At 43.6% G+C, this 20,934-nt stretch overlaps 1 protein-coding gene across 1 annotated transcript in view; it reads left to right on the top strand.

Moving 5' to 3' along the window:
* The window catches only part of LOC126251791 (arylsulfatase B), a 346,307-nt gene that overhangs the window by 145,259 nt on the left and 180,114 nt on the right, over nucleotides 1-20,934 (top strand). The gene's annotated exons all lie outside the window — the stretch shown is intronic.

Here is a 20,934-nt window from a genome sequence, read left to right as displayed (position 1 = left end):
CAGATTTATATTTTTAGATATTAGTATTTTTATATAAAACTCTTTTTTCCTTCTGCTATCCCAACTACAACGTCTTTCTTCTATCTCCTTTCGGTGTCTATTGTACTTCCGGGTCCACCTTTTCGATTTTATTACTCTAGTTAGCCATCCAGCATATCCACCTGCTGCTTCTTGTTTAAATGTTTATTGCAGCAGTTAGCTGGCACACGTTCTGTTTCATGAAACACACGACACAATTCCTGTTCATTTATCTTGACTTCTCCTTTATCATGAGCGTAACGTATAACGCTGATTTTCTGTCATCGACAAACAACTCCAACAACGAGATATTTTCTCACTCACATCACTGCTTCGTCAATTTACAAACTTAACATCAGTTACACGTTTCCTGATTTTCTTCTTTGAATCGTTCCGTCAGCCAGACTGTTTCGCATAAACAGAGAGGTTAACCCCTTTACCCCTCCCATTCCTAAGAATGGAATTGATTTTTATTCCATTAGTTGTTATCAAAAGCCTTACACGTATCTACGTATGCAATATACATTTTCCTGTTTTTCGCAAATCTGTCCTCTTCCATTAATCGCTAGTGCTCCTGCTTCTCCTAATCTACCTACAATTTTCCATTCTGTTCTCCCATTCTCTTACACTTTTGCGAGTACTCATGCACTCCATTGGGGTATGAAATAGGTGTAGCTAGATCGTAAGCCTTGTATCGTAAAATGGAAAGCTACAAAATACCGACCACTGTCAGCTTCGATTTTCAACAGTTTCACACACTTGTGTTACGGCCGTCGTTTTTTAGTTATTCTTGATCCGTGCTACTTGAAAGCAGATGGAATGATGGCTACACCGACGGAATTATTACGCCTGCATTCCCTCGAAGCTCTCATTCGTTAATGATATTTATTTATTAGGAGTAGTCAAAAAAAAAGGAGACATCCTTTATAGCGTGTATGGCACGGACGTTTCTAACCGCAGGTGGAGCACCACCTCCGTCAGCCAGACAACGTCAGACGACACACAAGCGCTGCGACATCTGCAGAAATCGGACGCCCTAGGCTCACTGTCATCGATCATTCCCCATACAGACCCACCTTGGATCCATCCGATTTTCATCTGATTAAAGAAGCTGAAGACCACTTTCGAAAACTTCACTTTGATAATAATGAAACAGTACAAGAAAAGATGAGACTGTGGTTCTGTCAACAAACAGTGTGCAATGGCGGCATCGACAAACTGATCTCTCACTGGGCAAAGTGTGTTCGTCATCAGGGTGACGAAATTGAGAAATAAATGGGTAGACATGAATAATAAAGATGTACAATGTTAATAAGATTTGTTTTACTTAAAAAGATTTAAGAGTTTTCACATAAAGAATCATTAGGCTTCAATTTTCAGCAGGTTTATGAGGGAGTGTGTTGTACAGGGAGGACAGTGTTCCTACGAGAATATGACGTTTCCTGGTCGGCGTTTCAAAATGGTGAACGATTTTAGAATCGTATGAAAGAATGTGCACTAGAGACCGCCATAAGCAGTTACAGGTATTTTCTTCTTTTTATTTTGGTGTTGCGACACATGAGGTTGCGTTTTGTGCAGCGCTTGTGAATATTACGAGTAATGGATATTTAAGTGCTGTATAATATACTAATGCTATTTTCAGGATGCTGTTAATTGTTCAGTTATAGTATTTTATGGTGATGAAAATTCTTTGTCTTCTTAAAATTACACTCATGCTCTTAAATTAAGGAAAATTGCAGAATGTGGTGCCACACAACGTGGCACTACACAAAACTGGCGCTAACAGCATTGGCACATAGCGAACACACACGACACAGATCTGTAAGTCCACGGTATCGGTGAAAAGTTGAGAAAACAGTCCCGAAATAAATGTGCTACAAAACGCCAGTGTTTTCTGCGCATGTACCCCGACATCAATATGGGATATGATCACCATGCACACGTACACAGGCCGCACATCGGGTTGGCATACTCCGGATCAGATGGTCGAGCATCTGCTGGAGTATAGCCTCCCATTCTTGCACCAGTACCTGTCGGAGCTCCTGAAGTGTCGTAGGGGGTTTGAAGACGCGCAGTGATACGTCGACCGAGGGCATCCCAGACATGCTCGATGGGGTGTAGGTCTGGAGAACAAGCAGGCCACTCCATTCGCCTGATATCTTCTGTTTCAAGATACTCCTACACGATGACAGCTCGGTAGGACCGTGCGTTATCATCCATCAGGAGGAAGTGGGACCCACTGCACCCCTGACAAGACGGACGTACTGGTGCAAAATGATGTCCCGGTACACCCGACCTGCTACAGTTCCTCTGTCAAAGCCATGCTGGGGTGTACGTGCACCAATCATGATGCCACCCCACACCATCAAACCATGACCTCCATACAGACCCCTTTCAAGGACATTAAGGGTTTGGTATCTAGTTCCTGGTTCACGTCAGATGAAAACCCGAGAGAGTCACTGTTCAGAGTATACCTGGAGTCGTCCGTGAACATAACCTGGGACCACTGTTCCAAAGACCATGTACCGTGTTCTTCACACCAGGCTTTACGGGCTCTTCTGTGACCAGGGAATAGTGGAATGCACCTTGCAGGTCTCCGGGGGAATAAACCATGTCTGTTCAGTAGTCTGTAGACTGTGTGTCTGGAGACAACTCTTCCAGTGGCTGAGCTAAGGTCCCGACCAAGGCTACCTGCAGTACTCCGTGACCGTCTGCGGTCACTGATGGTGCGATATCGGTCTTCTTGCGGTGTCGTACACTGTGGGCGTCCCGTACTGTAGCGCCTGGACACGTTTTTCGTCTGCTGGAATCACTGTCATAGTCTTGAGATCACACTTTGTGGCACACGGAGGGTCCGGGCTACGACCTGCTGTGGTTGACCAGCCTCCCTGGTATTCTACCCCTCATAACGTCATCAATATGTGTTCTTTGAGCCATTTTCAACACACAGTCACCATTAGCACGTCTGAAAACGTCTGCACACTTACTCGCTGCACCGTACTCTGACACGCACCAACACACCTCTGCGTATGTGGACTGCTGCCAGCGCCACCGCGCGACGACCTCAGGTCAAATGCACCGCACTGTCATACCCCGATGTGATTTAAATCCGCAAACCGCCCACCAGAGCGTTGTTTCACCACGTATCAGCATTATCCTTAATTTATGGGTATGAGTGTAATTACATAACATGTGGACTGTTAAGCCATACCACATCATGCGTGCGCCATCATATACGATGCTTGGTCTACAATCTGGAAACATCGCGAGAAAAACACGCTTGAACATCAATTCAGATTCTAGCCAATGCAATATTATCCGTAACGGATATGATGGATAGTATTTAATTATGAGTGCAAGGAGAGGCATTGAGGTTTGTGAATAAATATAAATATCTAAGACATAAATTGCTAGCGAAGCCTACAAATTGCGCGGTTGCACTTGACCACGAACGGAAGTGAGCAGTGTCCTCAACACGTTGCAAGCGTCAGTCGTGGTCAGAACAGCGTTCTGGGTAGTTCTGAGTGCACTGTGTCGGAGGTTGGTTGGTTGGTTGATTTAGGGGAAGGGACCAAACAGCGAGGTCATCGGTCCCATCGGAAATGGGAAAGATGGGGAAGAAAGCCGGCCGTGCCCTTTCAAAGGAACCATCCCGGCGTTTGTCTGAAGTGATTTAGGGAAATCACGGAAAACCAAAATCAGGATGACCGGACGCGAGTTTGAACAGTCCTCCTCCCGAATGCGAGTCCATTGTGCTAACCACTGCGCCACCTCGCTCGGTGCATAGGGTCGGAGATACGTGAATTCGAACGTGGGCAAATTGCTGGTGCCCCCATAATGGGTGCTTCCGTAACCAAGGTATCCGAAGTGGTTGGGGCTTCAAGAGGCACAGTAGCGAAAATTTACACCCCATACAGGAAACGCGTACAAACGTCGTCCGCTAAGTCAGAACGCGGACGAAAGAGTGTATTGAGTGATCGTCACAGACGTTAGTTGGACAGGATTGTGACGAAAAAAAGGACGACAGCTGCAAAGATCACTACAGAACTGAACGTCGCACTAGCGAACTCTATCAGCATCAAATCAAGACGAAGGGAACTTCATAAGCTGGGAATTGCAGGGTGAGATGAAATTCCAAAACCAGTGATATTAATCCTTGTAACAGGAAACGTGTTTCCATAGCCATCAACCCAGCACTATGTAGCAACGGAATAAAATCATTTGGTTGGATGAGTCTCGTTTCACACTGTTTCTAGCTTCTTAGTGAAACGTAGTGGAGGTTCTGTGATGATCTGGGCAGCAGGCGGAGAGATACAAAATTCCGTTGAAAACCATACAGAATGGAACTCCGTAAGCTGCGAATTGCAGAGCGAGATGGATTTCCAAAACCATTCTTCAGTGATATAAGCCTTGTAACAGGAAACGTGTTGTCGGAGCCACCAACCCAGCACTATGGAGCAACGGAATAAAGCCATTTGGTTGGATGTGTCTTGTTTCAGACTGTTCCAACTTTTGAGTGAAACATATTGCAAGTTCTGTGATGATTTGGGCAGCAGGAGGAATAGTATAAGATTCCATGAAAAACCATACAGGACCTATATTTATCTATCCCGAGACAACTGGAAGCTGCTATGAATGCCAGCGGTATTCCTACACCGTATTAGGCATGGCAATATATTGTGTTTTGGGTGTTTCCAAATTTTTACCACCTCCTGTTCGTTTGCCCTACTGCGCTCTGCCAGACGTGGTCATCGGTGGGTGTTTTGCGTTCTCCCTCTCGACAGATACGATTCAGTTTCAACTGTACTGTGTGACTTTCGGCCGGCGGTATGGCCGAGCGGTTCTAGGCGCTACAGTCTGGAACCGCGCGACCGCTACGGTCGCAGGTTCGCATCCTGCCTCGGGCATGGATGTGTGTGATGTCTTTAGGTTAGTTAGGTTTAAGTAGTTCTAAGTTCTAGAGGACTGATGACCTCAGCAGTTAAGCCCCATAGTGCTCACAGCCATTTTTTTGTGATTTTCTTACAGATTAGGGTACTGCCCCTTCTACAGTACAAAGCTTTTATCGGGGGTGTGGGGATCTCGCAATGCAGCATTGGTCTCCAACGTTGCCTGCTCTTACAGTACGTGCAATCTTTCTGTGGCGTTTCTGATAAGAGTTAATCTATGTGTCGCCCTTTCAACAACCTTGGGTGAACTGCAACATCGCATAGCAGTAGCAGCAGTGAATGCAATAACACCAGACATGCTCGCAAAAGTATGGGACGAGTCTGATTATTCTGTGGACGTTTGTCATGCGCCTGTAAGAGGGTAAATTAAGCATCTGCCAGAAGTAAACGAAAACTTTGACTCTAAGTGTAATTTTAAAAGAATCACAAGATTGTGTAGTGGAAACATTTAAAAGAGACCCCTTTAAAATAAGATGGTTCTTCTGAAAATAAAAACTTTTCAGTCATATAGTTAAAGTCAATTCCAATCCTATATGATATCGGCCGGCTCTTTTTGAAACACTGTGGAGGAGCACAATTGCAAGAACGGTGAAAATGACAGATATCGAGAAAAGGGTTCGCAGAAAGGAAAATTCAGCGAAATATATGGGAAAAGAGTTCGTGGAACAAAAAATTTAGCACAAATCGCTCGACAGACGAGGCGCAACTGGACCACGTGAGAGGCCGCTACGATTCTACATGAATTATGCAAAAGAACTTGCACCCATTCAAGAAACAATTTACCGTAGTTCGCCGGAGCAAGTAAATGGTTCCAAGTAACTGCAAAAAGGGGCTGCCATGTCCGTTTTCAAACAGCGCCGTCGCAAAATTGAAGCTGCACGTAATTATAGACCTATATCGCTAGCATCAATCAGTTGTCGAATTATGGAACATGTTTTATGCTCTCGTGAGGTGATAATTTTAAACGACCAAAATTTCCTGTATAGGAATAAAGATGGATTCCGCAAACAGACGTCTTGTGAATCTCAACTTGCCCCGTTCGCCTACTTGGTCTAGTTAATAGAAAGGGGTGCCCAGGTTGATGCCTGTTCCCTTATTTACAGAAGGTTTTCAGTGCAGTTTCCCACTTCAGCATAGTAAACAAAGCACGTGATTAGCGAACAGCAGGAATAACCTGTGGCTGGATTTAAAACGTTCGGACGTACAGAGCTCATAACGTTATTCTTATCGAAGTGAAATCGTCATTATTAAAAGTAATTTCGGATGTACACCAAGGGGATATTACGGAGTCGTTAGCGTTTACGACATATGCAAACTAGCTTTATGTCTATGTTTCGTAAACAAAGTTAAAGGAGCACTTGCGCGTGCCAGTGGTTTTATTAATTGGAAATTGATTGCAGGAGTAATATTGGTTCATGTATTGTAGGCGGATAGCGAGAAAAGGACTATGTATTGTATAGCCATATACGGAGAGCAAGGGCAAATGTCTAGGAACTTCTTATTGCCATGTATTGACTACTTCCCCTGTTTAGTGTTGTACGTCTCAACCTAGTTTTCACTGCATCTTCTGACCACGGGAAGAGGAATCAGTAGACGTTAAAACGTAACTATCCCATTTAAAAAGTAACCAGGTCCAGAAGCCCAGCTCGAACGTCAAATCTAACGTAACTTCTCACATCAGCTCTATTGCCAAATCTAACGTAGCAATCTCATCAATTCAGGTTTAACGTAGTACAGCTGATTCTATCGTGTTTTTACATTTTTAGAAGTGATAACATCGCTGCAGAAAGTCTTGGGTCACTACCACAAGTATACCAATTAATCTGTTGACGACACTTGTTTGTTTTCACACACACACACACACACACACACACACATATATATATATATATATATATATATATATATATATATATATATATATATATATATATACAACGGCTGACTGTCCCAACTTTACAGGCACCAACCCCCCCCCCCCCCCAACTAGTACTCCAACCACACACCCTCAAAGGCTTTGGACAAAGTGTATTTATACATCTTTTAACAATTACGTTCTTTGATATTGTTATGTTATTTCATGTTTGGTGTTACAATTGTAATAAGTTAACCCCGCAAAAACTGACATTACAGAGTTTTAGTAGAAATTAAAACGAGTACAATGATAATTCGTATTTCCGAAATTAACGATCTTTTACAAGTGCAATTTTGAAACATGCATATAGTTAACAATTAAGTTCTTAGTATTCAGTCCAGAAAATTCTCGAATATCTTTAGGTAATTTAATTAATTATACGATTTTATGAAACAATTTTCAACTGGTAACATTCCTACATCAAAATTACAATTCAAACGTTCAAAATGACTTTTTCCAACATTTGAAGGCTAAAAGGCGGAATCTTTAAATCGTGTTGTAAAGGTATTAATGAATTGTTCGTCTAACATTATTTATGATAGAAATTATCTTTCTGACTCAGGTTATGTCTCCAGCTTAAACGAATATTCTCTAGTTTTCGCAATATGTGGACAATGCACTGAATTTCTCTATAGAATGTTCCAGGAACATTACTTACGAGTTTAATTACAGATTTTTAGTTGGTGTTTTCCGTAAGAATTTGTTGTCCTGACTGGGAAAGATACATACATATTAAGCTTTTCCGAAATCAGTGGTTCACACAGTTAATTTGCGTTATGGTAAACAATGAATTTTGCTAATTGAATTATAATTACAAAACTGAGTGAAGAAGGTTACAGCATATATATATACACTATTAACACTGATTACAGAACTTTTTTTTTCTCTTCAAAACATACCGGAATTCATATCAAAGTGATTATGACTTACCTTAAGTGTACATTACTTTACTGATTAAGAACATACATTAACTCGTCTGTGACACAGTTTGACATTTTCATTACAACTATTTCACACTGTTGCACTAAGTGACCTTACTCACTAAGTGTCCTTATACACTACTCATATCTGTTTTAGCGTGTATCGCATGCTACGAAACATACTGTATCGGGTACTGCACATGACCCAATACATCCTGTTTCGTTGCAAGGTGCACAATGGAAACCTAATAATAAAAACACACACACACGCTGGATCATGAACTTTCGTGCTTTACTGGTGTACGCGACTATCGCTTTGTGTGTTATACTTCTTACAGCACTTCTCTGTAAATATTTTCATTTGAAGAGGACGTCTTTACTCATTCCTTTAGTAGACACTGTTTATAATCATTGTTGTGTAAATTACTTTTTTCTAAGGGGCCACAGAGAAACCCCTATTGTCAATTAGCACACCATGGCGGGAGATGATTAGGTACACAATTTTACTTAACGTTTCTTCATGAAGAGCAGCTTTCAGGTTACTCGCTGCTACGGGAGTGACTGACTGCTAGTTGCAGTGCACAGCTTCATCAAGGCGACAAGAAGCTTGCGCGTGTACAGTGCTGTCATTGCTTCTTCCAAGACGCAATGTGGCCGCCCCTGCACCATGTCGTCAATTAAGTGTGGATTTTAGGACTGGGGCTCCTGCACTGTTGTACTGGTGTGCACGGAAAATGGTTCAAATGGCTCTGAGCACTATGTAACTTAACATCTGAGGTCATCAGTCCCCTGGACTTAGAACTACTTAAACCTAACTAACCTAAGGACAGCACACACATCCATGCCCGAGGCAGGATTCGAACCTGCACGGAAGAAGACTGATGGACTGGCGATACTAGCGTTTCCAGACCGGGTTTTCAAAATTCACCCATAACAGACAAAAAAATAACCAAAACGATATCATTTCGGCAACTTTTACCCAAATATCTTAAACCGAACTGATCCTTTACAATATTACTTATTATTAGTGATGGCAGGTTGTTGGATGGAAGTATGTGTTCAGAATAGTAAAATTACCGTACATATCAAAAATTTAGTACATAAACAAATCTTTTAATTTGTAAGCAAAAGCAATACCTGGCCACACAAATAAAAAGCCTATTGTAGGGGTGTCACCTTGCCGGCCGATGTGGCCGAACGGTTCTAGGCGCTTCAGTCTGGAACCGCGCTGCCGCTACGGTCACAGGTTCGAATCCTGCCTCGGGCATGGATGTATGTGATGTCCTTAGGTTAGTTAGGTTTAAGTAGTTCTAAGTTTAGGGGACTGATGACCTCAGATGTTAAGTCCCATAGTGCTTAGAGCCATTTGAACCATTTTTGGTGTCACCTTTGATTTCTTGAGGTTTGTTTTCACTGTTTTATTGGTTATTATTAGCGCACTACTTACATATTACTTGTAGGGTTGCCCGATTAAACTGAAAAAATTACAGAACAGAGTCTGGCGAAAGTATTTGCTGAGTTGAGGGTGAACATAACAAAAAATTAAAAATATATTTATTATTGCTAGTTACAGCTTCTTTGAACAAATTTTAGTTACCTTTAATTTTTTGTAAAAGACGTTCCATCCTGAAAACTTCAGATTATGACAAATGCATAATTTTCCTTTTACCACATCGCTATTCAGTTTGTTTCTAGCGTCAGAGCATAAGCGATTCATGTGACTGGAGACTGAAGACATAAGCTTTGCTGTATGGAACCGCCATAATCCTTTTTTATTTTTGTTGTGTCTAGCTCTTACAGCATAGACACAATGAGGTAGCGAGGTGCACGCTAAACTAACGCAGACGGGCGTGAAGTCTGAAACAGGATACTGGATGAAAACTATAAAGAAAAGAAGGGAGCTTCTTTTATACTTAACTTTAATGAATCCTTGGAATACATCTCTTTTGAATATTCGTTAGCTATAAGCACTGATACAAATGGCGCCTTGCTAGGTAGTAGCTATGGACTAAGCTGAAGGCTATTCAATCTGTCTCTCGGCAAATGAGAGGAAAGCTTCGTACGTCTGGTCGCAAGCTATGTCGTCCGTACAACTGGGCGAGGTCATGTCCGTGTCTTGTGACCTGCCATGTCGTGGCGCTAGGTTTGCGATTACACAGTGGCGACACGCGGGTCCGACATGTACTACAGGACCGCGGCCGATTTAAGTTACCACCTAGCAAGTGTGGTGTCTAGCAGTGACACCACAATTTTATTTTTATGTTAGGTGGTTCTTCCCCGTTTAAAAATGTTTTCCAGGAAAACGAGTTTGTGGACGCATAAGCTTCACTTTGAAATTGTTCCAAAGTTTTATTTAGTGTACAGATCTTTTCACGTAAACTATCTTTATCAATGTCGTCTTCAGTACCCACCACCTTTCATCTTGTTCATATTTTTCATATCTAGAAGTTACCAAATTTTATAGACTTGATTTTGCAAATCAATAAATAAATCAGTGATATGAATGGAATTCTAAAAATATCGAACCACTCGTACTTCGGTGCCGAACACCGCACACGGGGCTGCAATACCTAGCTCACTTCACAACTCGACACATCTATCCACTACGCTGCTGTAAACACATAAAACCCATGTCTGTCTATTTAACTAACACCTCCTGAAGGCTCTTAACCGACATCTGTCATCAACTTACGTGTAAATATAAAAAACCATACGAATACCGACTCCTATTCGGGAAAGCCTCAATATTTGAAACAACATGTACACATAGGAGATACGTTATAAAGCTCATCAACTACACTCCTGGAAATGGAAAAAAGAACACATTGACACCGGTGTGTCAGACCCACCATACTTGCTCCGGACACTGCGAGAGGGCTGTACAAGCAATGATCACACGCACGGCACAGCGGACACACCAGGAACCGCGGTGTTGGCCGTCGAATGGCGCTAGCTGCGCAGCATTTGTGCACCGCCGCCGTCAGTGTCAGCCAGTTTGCCGTGGCATACGGAGCTCCATCGCAGTCTTTAACACTGGTAGCATGCCGCGACAGCGTGGACGTGAACCGTATGTGCAGTTGACGGACTTTGAGCGAGGGCGTATAGTGGGCATGCGGGAGGCCGGGTGGACGTACCACCGAATTGCTCAACACGTGGGGCGTGAGGTCTCCACAGTACATCGATGTTGTCGCCAGTGGTCGGCGGAAGGTGCACGTGCCCGTCGACCCGGGACCGGACCGCAGCGACGCACGGATGCACGCCAAGACCGTAGGATCCTACGCAGTGCCGTAGGGGACCGCACCGCCACTTCCCAGCAAATTAGGGACACTGTTGCTCCTGGGGTATCGGCGAGGACCATTCGCAACCGTCTCCATGAAGCTGGGCTACGGTCCCGCACACCGTTAGGCCGTCTTCCGCTCACGCCCCAACATCGTGCAGCCCGCCTCCAGTGGTGTCGCGACAGGCGTGAATGGAGGGACGAATGGAGACGTGTCGTCTTTAGCGATGAGAGTCGCTTCTGCCTTGGTGCCAATGATGGTCGTATGCGTGTTTGGCGCCGTGCAGGTGAGCGCCACAATCAGGACTGCATACGACCGAGGCACACAGGGCCAACACCCGGCATCACGGTGTGGGGAGCGATCTCCTGCACTGGCCGTTCACCACTGGTGATCGTCGAGGGGACACTGAATAGTGCACGGTACATCCAAACCGTCATCGAACCCATCGTTCTACCATTCCTAGACCGGCAAGGGAACTTGCTGTTCCAACAGGACAATGCACGTCCGCATGTATCCCGTGCCACCCAACGTGCTCTAGAAGGTGTAAGTCAACTACCCTGGCCAGCAAGATCTCCGGATCTGTCCCCCATTGAGCATGTTTGGGACTGGATGAAGCGTCGTCTCACGCGGTCTGCACGTCCAGCACGAACGCTGGTCCAACTGAGGCGCCAGGTGGAAATGGCATGGCAAGCCGTTCCACAGGACTACATCCAGCATCTCTACGATCGTCTCCATGGGAGAATAGCAGCCTGCATTGCTGCGAAAGGTGGATATACACTGTACTAGTGCCGACATTGTGCATGCTCTGTTGCCTGTGTCTATGTGCCTGTGGTTCTGTCAGTGTGATCATGTGATGTATCTGACCCCAGGAATGTGTCAATAAAGTTTCCCCTTCCTGGGACAATGAATTCATGGTGTTCTTATTTCAATTTCCAGGAGTGTATAAGCTTCAACTAGAACGACGGAATCCAATCTGGTGTTATCTAAGAACTTGATACGACCGCGAAAGTCGATAGACATCCCCAACTGTCAAAACTGGGCATATACATGTCATTGTGACGTCACGGGTAGGCATTACAGCGGCTAGCCTAACGTCCTCCACAAAAGGGAAGGGGTATCGATTGATGTGAATAGAGTGACATCTAGTAAATATCTAGAAAATTAAGTTTTTTTGTTTGAAGTAAATTTTCAGAGTGGCACAAGTAGTAAGGCTACGCAGATAAGAAATTTCCCAACTTCCTCAGTACCGAAATTCCCTTCCCCAAATTTTCACAAGGATTCCGTATCCCGAAAAGATCCCCAATTAAAATATTTCTCCCCAAAACTACGGAACATGAAAAGAAAAGAAAAAAGAAAAGAAACAACTCTTGAGTCGCTGGGCGATACGCAGCGTGACGCTCCAACCAATAGCGTCATTCTATTGCGTCTGTTTGTTGCTTGTACTTCAGGCTTCAGGGAATGCGTACGGTCTGTAAGTTGCAAGTTGCCCGATTGTTTGGTGCGTAAATGGTGGGTAATAGAGGAAGCAAGCCCAAGATCCACAAAGACCGCCACGAGCTGTTGAGGACCCGCTTAGGGAGAACAAGCCCAGGTTGCCTCCTACATTGTAGGTACTTTAATCTGTGGTCCACGCTTCCGCGAAAGGAAAAGTCATACAATTAAGCAAAAATCACTGATACGGTGCTCATAATGGCAGCTGAAATCGGTGAATGTATTGACATGTTTAATAAATATCGCAACTGCAACAATTTTATATACTAATCACAAAGAAAGAAACACTATGCAGTAGGGAGAAGTACAAAACAGTAACGCAGAAGACAGCATTGGCTACCTCACATAGTACTGGCTACTAGATAAAGCTAGCTGCAACCAAATACAAATGACTACAGGTCGATGACCTCCGACTTCTGCTGATCCACGTCTAGGGACTTGAATGGCCAACTTATAGTTAGCACACTAAAGAACATTTAGCGTTAACTTACGTGCTAGTTTAAGTATGGTGAAGATAATCAGCACTGTAGTGTTCGTTATGGGTAACATAAGGCACACACATCAAGTATTGCCGGCCGTTATGACCGAGCGGTTCTAGGCGCTTCAGTCTGGAACCGCTGCTGCTACGATCGCAGGTTCGAATCCTGCCTCGGGCTTGGCTGTGTGTGATGTCCTTAGGTTAGTTAGTTTTAAGTAGTTCTAAGTGTATGGGACTGATGACCTCATATGTTAAGTCCCGTAGTGCTTAGAGCCATTTGAACATCAAGTATTACGCTAACAAGCGATAGCGAAAGTCTTACGATTATACAGGATGTTCATTTTAACTTCAGTTAAAATGAACACACAGAAATATTTCGAAGACTACTAATCAGATCAATAAAAGCTATAGCTTTAGTTTGTTCGTCTCGGAGGGGGACATCCGGTGATACCACACTCGATCCCCAACCCACCCAGCGCGTGACTGGCGGGGGCGGCAACTTTGAAATATTCAATAGGAACCCCTTGTTCTTTACTGCAGATTACGATTCTACCGCAAAATCTACATACGTTTTGACTGAAGCATTTTCTTTGTTTCACCACAGATGGCGCTGTAATCGGAGGAATAGGAATGGGTACACAGTCGTAATTTACGAAATGATACTCAATGGCCCGTGAATAACCAATGGCACGTGGGACTCCACTTCCATGTTGCGAGGGTACGACACGCCAGTATTTCGTAACTTCTAATTGAAAATCCCATTCGCGACGCTGTGTTCCTCCGACAGGGAACAACTACTCGACGCACCACTGTGGTCGTGGCTCGAGGCGAACGCTGTCTTCTTTTCCAGTTAGAATAAGTGTTCAAACAGAGCACCACCAACTTCAATACACTTAGTGTTCCGCTTTTCAAACGACCATAGTCAGGACAGACGCATAGCTGCAGGAATGTGAGCACAGGCGTTTCTGATGCGGTTGACCGCGTCTTCACGACCTGCTGGCACCTGCTGGTACACCTTATCTTTTAAACATCCCCATCGGAAGAAATCCGGCGGGCCAATTAATAGGGCCACCTCTGCCGATCCACCGAGCAGTCTTAAACACGGTCTAATACCTCCCATGCTTCAATTGCTTAATGCGCTGAAACCACACACGTTGTCGATCGTCCAGACGAACATTCTGCATTAGTACCAATAGTTCCTGCTCCAAAAACGTTCGACATTTGCGTCCATACAACGTGCCGTCGATAAAATACTGATCAATGAGTATGTTTCCCATGATGCCACACAACACGTTAACCGACCAAGGACGTTGACGGTCAACTTACCATAACCAGTGGAGATTGTCTGCACACCAATAATGCATGTTATGCCAGTTAACGCTGTCGTAGTTTGTGAATGTAGATTCATCGGAAAATAGTACTTCGGTAAAGAACGTGGGGGTCGTTTGCATCTGTTGACGTGCACATTCACAAAGCACTACCGGTTGCGGAAATCGGTGACATGAAGTTCTTGATGCACTGACACGTGGTATGCATGATACTTATGACGATGCAGTATTGTTGCAGTACTACTTACGAACATGCCGAGTGCTTATCCGTCGGTTGTGGTGCACTGCCGCCAGTATAGGTACTTCATTAGCCTCTCCCGTAACACGTTTGCTCCGTTCAGCCGGTTTGCACTCTGCCATCAGACATAAAGGAATTCACAACCTGATAAAAGAACGAACGAGAGCTAGCTTTCTCTGGAAAGCGCTCGGCATACAAGGCAACAGCAACCTCAACATTTCTCCTTCTCCGTAATTCAGGATCACTTCAAATTTTCATATGGCGTTGCAACATTCATCGCCCGCTTGTACGTCTGTTCTCCAAATGATAAGTACGTACGTGTGCAGGCAATAAACGCTGCGCAAGTATTGTCATGTTTAGAGCCACCATCTGTTCTGCTTCTGTACGATATGTGTGCTTGGTCACGAAGAAAATAGAAAATGCTTTAGACAATAAAGAACCAGGGGTTCCTATTGGAGATTTCAAAGTCCCCCCCCCCCTCTCGCCGACTACGCCCCCCCCCCCCCGCCACGCTCCACTGAACGGGGTGGGGTGGCGGGTCAGGTCGAGTAAGGTATCGTTGGATGTCCCCCTTCGAGACAAAAAAATTGGTATTTCAACTTTTTTTTGATCCGATGTGTAGTTTTCGAGGTATTTCAATGTCTTCAATTAAAATGAACACGCTGTATGCGGGATAGATTGTTCTACAGAAGTGATGGGACAACTGACCGGTTTTAACAACTGATTGGACAGTCGACTGTTTTTTCGATTAGTCGCTTTTTTTCCAGTCGAATGAAACAACCAAATGAAACTAGTGTCTGCGGACATATCAGCTACGCGAATGTTTTTCACTCACTCTGCGGGTTTGAGCGGTTTTACTTTGCTTAAGACAACCGACTGACACAACTTTGTGACAGTTACGACAGTTTTATGAATGTTTTCTTTTAGTCAGTGAGTTTGAGCGATATCACTTACATATTCTTTTGGCCTTTCGGTTATCCATGATAACTTACGATCTTAACTACACTGAAGCGCCACAGAAACTGGTATAGCCATGCGTATTCAAATACAGAGATATGTAAACGGGTTGTTGCGGTCGAGAATGCCTGTGTAAGACAACAAGTGTCTGGCGTACTTGTTAGATCGGTTACTCCTGCTACAATGGTAAGTTATCAAAATGCCAAATATCCGACATCGGTGCGGCCGGAAATAGATCTTGCAAGATCAGGTCCAACGATGACTGAAGAGAATCGTTAAACATGACGAAAGTGCGACTCTTCCGCAAATTGCTGCAGACTTCAATGCTGGGCAGGTGGATTTGTACGGGTATGGAGACGACCTCACGAATCCAAGGAACCTGCATGTCAACTGGTGGAGGCTCTGTAATGGTGTGGGGCGTGCGCAGTTGGAATGATATGGGGCCCTTGATACTCATAGATACGACTCTGATAGGAGACATGTACGTGAGCACCCTGTCTGATCACCTCCATCCATTCGTGTCCATTGTCCATTCCGACAGACATGCGCAATTCCAGCAGGACAGTGCGACACCCCCACACGTCCAGAATTGCTACAGACAGGCTTGCGCAATTCCAGAAGGACAGTGCGACACCCCCACACTCCCAGAATTGCTATAGAGTGGCTCCAGGAACACTCTTCTGAGCTTAAATACTTCCCCTGGCCACCAAACTCTCCCGACATGAGCATTATTGAACATATCTGGGATGCCTTGCGGCGTGCTGTTCAGAAGAGATCTCCACCCCTTGGTGCTGTTACGGATTGATGGACAGCTCTGCTGGATTAATGTTGTCAGTTCCCTCCAGCACTACTTCAGACATTAGTCGAGTTGCTTGCGGGGATCCTACACGATATTAGGCAGGTGTACCAGTTTCTTTGGCTGTTCAGTGTATTTTAGAGACATAACATGTATGCTAGTTAAAGGAGAGCTGAATGAAAAGTACATTTATAAAAAGGAAGTATTTTCAAAAATTGTGTATATATTCAACTAAATACCAATTTTTCGTACTTCTGGCATTAAATATGATTTTTGATTGGTTTTAAAAGTTTAATTGCTGGTTCTACATTATGAATTACGTTGAAATGAATGAACAAATACTTTTTTATTTTAATGTATTGACGCTCTGTCTCAAGCGTCCCGCTGGCTGGCACTCATCGCCGATAATTCTATTTTGGTGACTGTGGAGGTAGCGTGAACAGAAAGCACAAAAGATACAATTTTCTAATTGTTTCCTGACCTTCTTAACCATATACTATGATTTGTCGGAATCATTATTTGTGGGAATTCATTCATTAATCTTCTTTGAATTTATTTAATTAATGTAGTGGGTTGGAGAGAGAGCGAAGGAAGACGCACAAAGCGCCGCCGCTAAGTATTCCCCGTCTCCGTCCGCGCAGAACGCGTCAGGCACCCGACTTATTATTAGCACACCACTACAGCAGGTGTCATTTCGTCCATCATCACCCTACAATACTCCGAAAGTCCTCCCACACTTTTTCGTAATTAAAATGAACTCTGGCGAATTTATCGATGACTCTCTCCGCTTGTCTTTGTCAGATAGCTTCAGAATCATTTGATATGCAGTCGCCTACACACTTGACGTGTCAGGGTCACAATGTCCCTACGTGACGGCTGCGGAATGCCCCGCCAAGAAACGACGCGTCGCTGACGCCATCGCATCTTTGCGACGCTGCGCCCCATCAGGAGTACAGTCAGAGGCCTGGCCAGTGTGTGTTCCTCAAAGAGCGTAGGCCGCGAACAAAATCACAGTTCGCACAAACAGGTCTCTTCTACTTCTCCTCGCCGGCCGAAGTGGCCGTGCGGTTAAAGGCGCTGCAGTCTGGAACCGCAAGACCGCTACGGTCGCAGGTTCGAATCCTGCCTCGGGCATGGATGTTTGTGATGTCCTTAGGTTAGTTAGGTTTAACTAGTTCGAAGTTCTAGGGGACTAATGACCTCAGCAGTTGAGTCCCATAGTGCTCAGAGCCATTTGAGCCTACTTCTCCTCATATAAATGAAGAGATTTTCTTGAAGTGTCTTAGTGGTAGAAAGTTTTTCGGTTCCCAGAATAGCCTCTAGAGTCCGACTAGTTTTGATATGACTGATTCATGTGCTGTCTTCCATCCCTAAGAGGAAGATTGCATTTTTGTGGATCGGAAGCTGACTTGACTCCTGCAGACTGGAGTGTCTTTTTTGAAGTAGGTAATGTTTCAGTTAGTTTTCAATTCCACACAACATAGTTCCGACACACCATAATATTTTGATAATGGTTGTTCCGTGGACAGTTGGCGACTGGAACGGGAGAGCAGCGAAAAAAAAAAGTGTTACACAGAATACCCTCCGTCACACACCACAAGATGGCTTGTGGAAAATAGGTTTAGCTCGGGGTTTCGCAAACAGTGTACCGCGGAATACTTGTGTTTTGTGGGACTGAATAACTGCCCCGCAAAAAACTGCTAATAACATGGCGTTTTTTGTCGACGTTTCGAAAATACTAATTACCTTTTAAATTTTATTGCGATTTCTGTGTTAGTAATTAAAATTTAAAATCGATCACACAATAAAACAAGTTAAGCATATTTTTTTAAATTATATTAACATTCAAAACAGACAAGTTCTTCCATCAAAGTATCAGGAATCTTAAAGTGTTCCGTAAGAGGAAAAGTTTGAGAACCCCTGACGTCAATGTAGATACAAACGTAGATATGTGTCCAGTTCTCAGATTTGTGTACATTCCAAATAATGAAACTTCCTGGCAGATTAAAACTGTGTGCCCGACCGAGACTCGAACTCGGGACCTTTGCCTTTCGCGGGCAAGTGCTCTACCAACTGAGCTACCAAAGCACGACTCACGCCCGGTACTCACAGCTTTACTTCTGCCAGTACCTCGTCTCCTACCTTCCAAACTTTACAGAAGCTCTCCTGGAAGGTAGGAGACGAGGTACTGGCAGAAGTAAAGCTGTGAGTCGTGCTTCGGTAGCTCAGATGGTAGAGCACTTGCCCGCGAAAGGCAAAGGTCCCGAGTTCGAGTCTCGGTCGGGCACACTGTTTTAATCTGCCAGGAAGTTTCATATCTGCGCACACTCCGCTGCAGAGTGAAAATCTCATTCTGGAAACATTCCAAATAATACTGACATTTTGTTGATAGGGAACCAGCAACTTTTTTTATATTTCATAAATCGTTTATTAACGAGTCTGTCGACAGTTGCCTTACTTATAATCGGCGACTAGTTTCAAACCTTACAGGTTCATTTTCAAACGAGGCCTACTGAGGATGATTATTAAGATCAGGCACTTTCAGTGCAGCCTCAGTAGGTCAGGCCTGAAAATGAACCTTTAAGGTTTTGAAACTAGTCGCCAAATATAAGTACTGAAACTGTTGACAGAATCGTTAATAAATGCTTATGATACTAACATTTACTGGAAGACAAAGTTAATAGTGACATAACAAGGTTCTTGACATTTTTTTCTGTTTTCCGTCTTTCCCTTAGTTGCGGAGATATTAAATGAAGGCAGTGTTTAGTTGCCATACGCGTCTCGCTTCTTTTATTTGGGAAACATCGTCAGTGGCCTGTAATACATGTTTCCTTTTATACATACAATAAACGTATTATGTGGTAGATATAATATGCTGCTGTATTACATTTTGTCGTGACCTTCTCCTGTTTTTAGGTTAGAATTTAGCAAAATAAAAAAATTAAAACACAACTAAAGAATTGCAGTGAACACATAGTGTGTTGTGGGGCGATCAATCTGTTGTATAAATCATTCAAAATCCAAGATCGCTTAAACACTGTTTACTAGATGACGGATTTCAACACACTAAAGGTGCCATTATCGGATCTGGATGTAGCTTAACATGCATAAATCATTTGGATATAACGATACATGAGGCAGACTAGCTGGTATAAAAATATTGTCGCAGAAATAAATAGAGTGTGATGCCGACCGTTGTTAGTCGAACTACGGCCATGTGTCAAGTAGTTATATTGTGACTTCGATTTTATATTGTTGTTGTCTTCAGTCCTGAGACTGGTTTGATGCAGCTCTCCATGCTACTCTATCCTGTGCAAGCTTCTTAATCTCCCAGTACTTACTGCAACCTACATCCTTCTGAGTCTGCTTAGTGTATTCATCTCTTGGTCTCCCTCTACGATTTTTACCCTCCACGCTGCCCTCCAATGCTAAATTTTTGATCCCTTGATGCCTCAGAACCTGTCCTACCAACCGGTCCCTTCTTCTTGTCAAGTTGTGCCACAAACTCCTCCCCAATTCTATTCAATACCTCCTCATTAGTTATGTGATCTACCCATCTAATCTTCAGCATTCTTCTGTAGCATCACATTTCCAAAGCTTCTATTCTCTTCTGGACCAAAGTATTTATCTTCAATGTTTCACTTCCATACATGGCTACACTCCACACAAATACTTTCAGAAACGACTTCCTGACACTTAAATCTATACTCGATGTTAACAAATTTCTCTTCTTCAGAAGCGCTTTCCTTGCCATTGCCAGTCTACATTTTATATCCTCTTCGACCATCATTGGTTATTTTGCTCCCCAAATAGCAAAACTCCTTTACTGCTTTAAGTGTCTCATTTCCTAATCTAATTCCCTCAGCATCACCCGACTTAATTCGACTACATTCCATTATCCTCGTTTTGCTTTTGTTGATGTTCATCTTATATCCTCCTTTCAAGACACTGCCCATTCCGTTCAACTGCTCTTCCAAGTCCTTTGCTGTCTCTGACAGAATTACAATGTCATCGGCGAACCTCAAAGTTTTTATTTCGTCTCCACGGATTTTAATACCTACTCCGAATTTTTCTTTTGTTTCCTTTACTGCTTGCTCAATATACAGATTGAATAACATCGGGGATAGACTACAACCTTGTCTCACTCCCTTCCCAACCACTGCTTCCCTTTCATGTCCCTCGACTCTTATAACTGCCATCTGGTTTCTGTACAAATTGTAAATAGCCTTTCGCTCCCTGTATTTTACCCCTGCCACCTTCAAAATTCGGAAGAGAGTATTCCAGTCAACATTGTCAAAAGTTTTCTCTAAGTCTACAAATGCTAGAAATGTAGGTTTGCCTTTCCTTAATCTATTTTCTAAGATAAGTCGTAGGGTCAGTATTGCCTCACTTGTTCCAAAATTTCTGCGGAATCCAAACTGATCTTCGCCGAGGTCGGCTTCTACCAGTTTTTCCACTCGTCTATAAAGAATTCGCGTAGTATTTTGCAGCTGTGACTTATTAAACTGATAGTTCGGTAATTTTCACATCTGTCAACACCTGCTTTCTTTGAGATTGGGAATTATA

Source organism: Schistocerca nitens, chromosome 4 (genome assembly GCF_023898315.1).
Source record: "Schistocerca nitens isolate TAMUIC-IGC-003100 chromosome 4, iqSchNite1.1, whole genome shotgun sequence".
In the NCBI taxonomy this organism is placed as follows: domain Eukaryota; kingdom Metazoa; phylum Arthropoda; class Insecta; order Orthoptera; family Acrididae; genus Schistocerca; species Schistocerca nitens.
This window is presented reverse-complemented; position numbering and strand designations above follow the sequence as displayed.